Source organism: Etheostoma spectabile, unplaced genomic scaffold, assembly GCF_008692095.1.
Source record: "Etheostoma spectabile isolate EspeVRDwgs_2016 unplaced genomic scaffold, UIUC_Espe_1.0 scaffold00003049, whole genome shotgun sequence".
NCBI classification, from domain to species: domain Eukaryota; kingdom Metazoa; phylum Chordata; class Actinopteri; order Perciformes; family Percidae; genus Etheostoma; species Etheostoma spectabile.
The window spans coordinates 1-7,657 of NW_022602986.1; the positions used below are offsets into that span (position 1 = coordinate 1).

The following is a 7,657-nucleotide window of genomic DNA, read 5'->3' on the forward strand; positions in this document are numbered from 1 at the left end:
ATTTTAAAGATAAACACTAATTACGAATAACTGCCTCTGTGGTTCAGGAAGTGCTGGATATTGCCCGTCTGCTGCTGTGGAACTGGTCGAGCACAACGACTGTGAGATCGAGGAGAAGAAATCTAAACTGGAGCAACTCAAGACGGTCTTGGAGATGTGAGTGACGTCTCACATCAAACAACCACACACACTCTTCTCATAAACACACAAAACACACAACATCAGTCACCATCCTCGTGTTTCCTGTCGTCATCATTCATCAGCAGTCACCCCTCTCATCAAAACTAGCTTCATCTTTCAACACTCAAAAAAGGTTCAGTCAACTTTCCTTGTACTCAGACATGTTTACCTTGATTCTCTCCATCCCTCTTAAGTCTCTAACTCTAACTTTCTCTTTTCTTCCTTCCTCTGTCTCTCATTTCTCCTCCCCACCCATCCCTTCTTCTTTCTCCCAAAGGGAATCCAGCTTGAATGACACTCAGTACGCACCATCTCCTTCTCACTTTAAGGATGAGGTTTTACCACCCTCCTTTTATTTTAGTCTATTTAGACTGTGCCTACAAAATATTAGGAATACCTGATCTCTCTCTTGACACAGACCAAGTGGGTCTGGGGTATAACAGGGTAAAGGAGGTATTTAGATATGGCTTGTGCAAGATCAGAAGTTTAGTCATTATTTGAAAGGGTATTCCTAATGTTCTGTGCCCTGAGTGTATCATTTTTATTAACATACATTCATTTCTAGCCATTAACACCGGACACAGACACAGTCAAGTCCTTGAGGATTTCACTGTGTTCTGTAAGTGTGCTGTGCTATTTGTGTGCATGCCGTTCTCACCACATATCAGCTGGACTCTAAATCTCCTAATGTCTTCCTTCCTCTGCGTCCCATCAGCATTACACTCCTTTAAGTGATTTGCTGGTGCTCTTCTCCATATGATTGGAATGAGTGTAACAACAAAAGTATATGGAAGTCTAAGATGATCAAATTTAAAATAAATGCAAGGTTCAAAACAGCATTAGAAAAAAATATTTTTGTAGTCCACTAAAGAGTACAACTAAAGAGTAATCCACTCAGTGAAAGATGTGCTGTTTGTCATTCTATTGCCAGTTCATACACCGTAGTATTGATTCAACCCACAGTATACTTCTTTCAAATACGCTTTACAGTTTTTGTTATAAATTTCAAATAAACTCTCTGTCAAAACGCTTCTACAAACAACTTTAGTTTACCTGTTGAAAACGTTTTAACCTGTGCTAACTATTTTTGTGGCACTTTGGTGGCGGCGGAAACACTGACATTTATTACCTTACACTCTCATATGGTGAACAAACTGCTGCAAATGTATACTCCTTGCAATACAAAGCGACATTTGCATTTATCTGGAGTTTGTTTTGTCTACCTGATGAATGTAAGTCCAATATTTAAACACCTTTTTAGTTCGGTTTTGGTCTCAACCAATCTGACCGCCAACTGGCCTCTAGCTGCTAAATGCTCCACTGTGTTCACCAGCTAGCAGCTAACTTTGTCAGTCTGCTGAACAGGTAGTGTACTCTGGGCTCATCACACATCCTCTTGTTAGCTGAAACCAGCCTGAATTAAAGCGGTGAAGGTGAACCAAAAAATAAATTTTAGGACTGTAAAAACCAAAGAACGAGCTGAAAGAGGCTGAAATGCTCCGTAGAGCTGTGAAAACAACACAGGCGGTCGGCTTTGTCACTGTGAGCGACACCTTTCACCACAAGCAGCAGTGTTGTACTTTGCATTCCTAACTAAAGGCTTACGTTAATTAGGGTAAAATGCCTCCTTGATTTAATAATAGGTGTGTATGTGAACAGCACGAGAGAGTGAGTTTGTGTAGCACAGGATTGCAGTAGGCTCCACCCAATTTATACTCCAGTAGATGCAAGTTATACCAAGAATTACATCAACAAAGTGATGATGTCTCTTTCAAGTGTGAGTCTTTGGCAGGAAGCCAGAGAATCTGAACAGCTGTCCGTTATATCAATCTGGGTTAGGGTCCATTATCATGTGACTTTTGAGACGTTCACTCAGCTGCCTGTTCTCTAAGAGAACACTATGCGATCATTATCTACAGGATGTGCCTAATTCTTACTAAAGCACAGTATGCTGGGCAAGTGGAGGCTCTGGATATGTGTCTGTGTGTGACTTTTTAGGAATAACAACACAATTAAAATTGGCATTGATTTTCACCTTGCACCATTTTAGAAGCTTTCTCTTTGCCTCTTTTGTTCTCATGCCCACACACGTGTAAGCAATTACACACTGAAATCAAACTGGTCATTAGCTGATCCAAAGTACCTGCTGAATGATTGAATTACCTTAACCGTTTGCTAATACTGGTACTCAGTTGTGTGAATGATCACTGTAAAATCTTTGAAAAATGTTGTTACCTTGTTCTATTCTCTTTAGCTTTTGTTGGAATAGAAGTCAGATGTGTGTGCTGTTTAATTATTTAAACTAAATTCTTTACGATGGGATATTTTTCTGTCTGTCTCCGGTCTGTCTGTGTGTTCGTGTGCGTGTTCGTGTTTGTGTTCTGTCTCTCCAGGTACGGTCATTTCTCAGGCATCAACAGGAAAGTTCAGCTGACTTACCTGCGCAACGGCCAACCTAAAGCATCCAGTGAAGAAGAAGGTTGTGTGTGTGTGTGTGTGTGTGTGTGTGGTGTGTGTGTGTGTGTGTGTGTGTGTGTGTGTGTGTGTGTGTGGTGTGTGTGTGTGTGTGTGTGTGTGTGTGTGTGTGTGGTGTGTGTGTGTGTGTGTGTGTGTGTGTGTGTTGTGTGTGTGTGTGTGTGTGTGTGTGTGTGTGTGTGTGTGTGTGTGTGTGTGTGTGTGGGTGTGTGTGGTGTGTTGTGTGATTACAGAATAAAAGAGGCCTGCAAATGTGGTGATAGTTAGAGAAATACTTATTTTTAAATTGATATTTTAGTAAAAGAAATGACAAAAGTTTTTTGATGCAGCTGGGGAAGTTGAGAGACCGGGAAATTTTAAACGGTATAACATTTTAGCAAATAAAAGTGCAAAATTAGGGAAGAGAAGCTGAAATAGGCCGTAACCTTTATGTGAAAATACCCTGTTAATATTCATGTAGGGGGTGTAGCGCTATTCCCACTGACTGAAATACTGCTTTATTATTGCCCGACTCTTAAAAAAAAAAGTTCTTCCTCTGCATTTTTGTATAGTTTTTACTGATATGAATACAGTACGCTGCTGTTTTTCAGATTCTAAGAAGGACAGCCCATCTCTGCTGCTGGTGTTGAAGTGGGGCGGGAGCTGACGCCTGCGGGCCGCGTTCAGGCTGAGGAGCTGGGCAGGGCCTTTCGCTGCATGTACCCTGGAGGTCAAGGTACCCACTGGACTCACACTCACATTAGCTATAGATGTACTTATGAATGATCCTTCTACTTAGGCCCTTATGTAAATTAATTAGTCTATGGTGGAAATGTTTTATTTTTTTACTTTTGATTTGTCTCAGAGGAAGATTTCTAGTACAGTTGGAATAACTTAAAAACATTCTGGTATTTTATTTTCATTTTTAACTATTTATGAAGTTCCCATATCCTTTCTGGTTTCCTTAAAGTATTGGATCTAATTCCCTGACATTCCCTGTGTGAAATTCATCTCTCTAACTTTCATGAGATGAGAGTTACTTTAATTTTATGTACAGTTGCACACATGCCCACAAGGAAGCAAACACATAACTACACACACACACACGCACAAACCCACATCTAGAGGGAAAAAAGGACATAGACATTAGACATTACCATTATCAAATTACATTATAACACATTTAAGACTGCAACTGATAATCATACAGCCCTGTCTGTCCTACTCACATGCTCCTTTTGCTTATTTATTTATTTCCTAGCCCTTCTTTTCAGTCACACAAAGCACTACCATATACAATGTCAACACTGCATAGCTGACATAGGGCGTGTTGAAGGTGGAGGTTATTTTAGTCGACACACACCACATTTTCAAACTTACTGCAGCCACTGGCTGGGGCTTTTGCGCCACTCATTATGTGCTTTTGATGTTTAAAGACCTCCATATTACGCTCATTTTCAGGTTCATTATTGTATTAAGAGTTTGTACCAGAATGTTTCCATGGTATAATTTTCAAAAAACACCTTATTTTTCTGCGTTTTAGTTCTGTCTCCTGGACATGGCAATACAACTACGTGAACTCTTCCTACTTCCGCTCTAAGTAGGTTGGTTTGAGGGCGTGCACAGTTGCGGCTAGGCCCAGCATATAATGTGTGTTACAAAGTGAACAGTGTTTTCTGAGGTGGTAACTCCTTTTGGGGTGGACTTTGGATTTTTTCACTTTCTATTACAAGCACAAAAAAGATAGAAACACAATAAAGGTAAAGGAAAAAGCCAAAAGCATAATATGAGCACTTTAAGACTTGTTTGCCTTCACTTAAATTATAGACTATAATAGAGAAGACTGATATATTCAAAAAGTCAGAATCCAGTTCAAAATATAACATTTCTCTTTCCTCATTACGCTATCACAAACATTGTATAATCATTGCCATGATGTTATTAATTGGATTTGATGAATTTTGAGTGACTCTTGGATTATTGTACACATGAAAACAGGAAGACACTACTAATAGCTTTTAACTACAGCAGATGTCCAACAGGTTAAAGAATGGACCAAAATTTGGCTGTAGAAAAACACAAACATACAATAGCATCTGTAATTTAATGCGTAGGTTTATAGACGGGCCTGTCTTAGACTAGGAAATATTAAATGGGAAAACCAGGTGGAGACTAAAACACCAATCCTGCAAACATATTTCTAAATACCTGCTTCTTGGGCTTTAATTTCTTTTAAATGTAACAACATTGTTGAAATCGCCACAATGCCAACATTAGAATAATTTAGCACTTATATCAGGGGTTTATTTTTAAGTGACGATTAGAGGAACGCATCTGAATGCACTTCTACATGTGAGCTTGGCAGTTCGTTCATGACCTTGGAGGAAAAAAGGGTCATGAATGGGAAAAAAAGTTGGCAAAAACAATCTTAAATCAAGGTCCTAAAAGGGCTCTGATTAAAGTTTGAACATCTACAGTGCCATGACAACTGAGCAAATTCCGGTCTGCTGATGAAGGCTGTGTGGTAAGAACCAAGAGTTAAGATTGTCTTGTCAACCACTTCCACATTGGTTTTCTACATTGTGGTGCAAAGGTTCCTGCATTTTAAAGTCAAAGTAACATACGTAAAGCAGATAAACAGTGTCTCTATATCAGTAACTGAAGGACATGAACAGAAATTATGTTTTAATTTTGAGAAATGCTAGCACTAACAATACAGCTAACTATTTTCTTTTACAGTATGTATGTCAAGGTAACATTGGATAATGACATTTAAAAGAGTAACTATACCCAGGCTCAAAATACTACTACATACTGTCCACACCCTCTGTAGTAGCACACTTGGCAACACCCAACTGTTAAGTCGGGTGTTGTGCTTGACACGCAGTAATGCTTTTCCGCAATGCAAATGCTTGATAACCATGACGCTTTAACCAGAGTGAAATACAGTTGGTAGACAAACTGCCCTGTTTCATAAAGGTTTTCCTCTCTCAATCACCTTGCAGAGCTTTGAACTGTGCAACGCCTCCATTTCATTCATAGGTTACCCCTTTTCAAGCTTTCCATCTTAATGCTTGTTTGTTGCTTTTTTTTCCATGCAAAAAACTCAAACAAAAACAGAATAGAAGTGAAAGTAGATGAAATAATCTGTCCCATTTGTTGCTTCTTTTTTTAATAAAAAAAGACTATTTTCTCATCCCGGCCACTGTTTTCATACTTTCATCACCACAAGTTTTATCTATTAACTCTGCTCTTCTCTTCTTACCTGTTGTTACTCTGTGTAAACTACTAGCCGTAACCGCCGGTCCCCTGGATGTGAGTCCCCTGACTTTGGTAAGAGGTTTCCTGGACATCACCGCTCTTCCACGCCTTTCTCATTCTGCGCATTTGTTGCTCCGTCCACTAACGTACTCTGATCTCTCATCTCATCATGATTTTGTTTCACTTCATCTGGCGACTAGTCCTGTTTGTTCCACATTGAGATTGCTGTGGATTGCTTGTATCGTCATTTATGTGTTCTTGAGGTACCGCAGAAAATGTGTTTTGGTCACACATGCGTTTGCAGTTAAAGTGACTGCAGTTTGGTGTTATCAGCTAACACGGATGATCTCCACTAATCCTACTGCATTTCTTTTCAAGAGTTCTTGGGATGTTGTTCTTTGGTTGATGAAAGCCAGTCTACTTTAGCCTCAATTAGAGCTTAGAACAGTTGTACATTTCCAACGTCCCAGATCTTTTCTTGTCAAATGAGGCATCATAACCCAGTTAGTCAGTGGCATTACATCAGGCTGTACACTAAAGAAATAAGTACAATTGGCTGTACACTAAAGTAAAATGCATGAAGCTTCAGTGTGATTTTATCTGTAGTATTGTATGCGCCACCTCCTACAGTTGCATTTTTAAGTATACTCAGTATGTTAAAAATACTCACTACTTATAGTCTCTCTTCAAGAAGTAATCTAAAGTGTTCATCAGGGGCTGTCTTCAGTAATTTTTGGGGTTTATTGTTTACTTCACTTTCACTTCATTTTATTCATAGCTTAAACCAAACAAGTTAAGTCTAGTTAAGTGATATGAGCCAACTCAAAAGCTTACAAAGCATTCTGAGGACAATGCATTTGAACTGAAAGTGATCTTGCACCTGCACAGGTGCTGTGTATCGGCTGGGTGCCTATTTTAAACAAAAATCCTTGGTACTTTTGGGTACAATCAATTAATTTTTTTCTCTTTTCTTTCAACTAAAACCCTGACTCAGCAGCCATTCTTAATTGAGACATTATTAGCTAGTTAACTATGATGTCCCTCTCTGTGTAAAATCTTCCAGGTGACTATGCTGGGTTCCCAGCTGTGGCCTCCTGCGCTTGCACAGCACTTACCGCCACGACCTGAAGATCTACGCCTCCGACGAAGGCAGGGTGCAGATGACAGCTGCTGCTTTGCAAGGTAACTCTGCCTTATAAAGGATATATCTAATGTATAACTGACGTAACTTAAACATTTACATGAGAATTTATTTTTAAGTTTTAAGGACAAAATATCTCTTTAGAAGCTTTAGTTCCACTAGTGTCTATGCCAAATATAAATATATAAATTTGTTATAGATTTGTTGAAAAAATACTACTGTAATTCCCAATATTTAGGGGTTATTAGCAGTTAGAGGATGGTTTTGTTAAAATATAAATGGCACATTAAACACATGTAAATTTTTTAAACACTTTTCTGGTGATTTATTTCTGGTAGACTGCTTTTTTTGTAAAAAAATATTTGTTCACATAAGACAAATAAATGTAGAAAAGCTGTACATTGAGAGGCTGGAACAAGCAAATATCAAAATAATTATCAAAAATAATTAATTTGATGTTGTTCAACTAATCAATTAATTCACTAATTGGTTTGAAGACCACATTTTAAGAAGCTGCAGAGCCACCATAAGAACAATTAAAACGTTTAAAAGGTTAAAGGCATACATATACAACAGCAACTGTTTTATATCTGTGGTTTAAGTTACCCTCAGTTTATCTGA

General features: G+C 38.6%; 1 pseudogene; it reads left to right on the top strand.

Annotated features, from left to right (window-relative positions):
* The first annotated feature begins 47 nt into the window (after positions 1-47).
* On the top strand, positions 48-3,420 carry LOC116676326 (inositol hexakisphosphate and diphosphoinositol-pentakisphosphate kinase 2-like; annotated as a pseudogene).
* Positions 3,421-7,657: the final 4,237 nt, after the last annotated feature.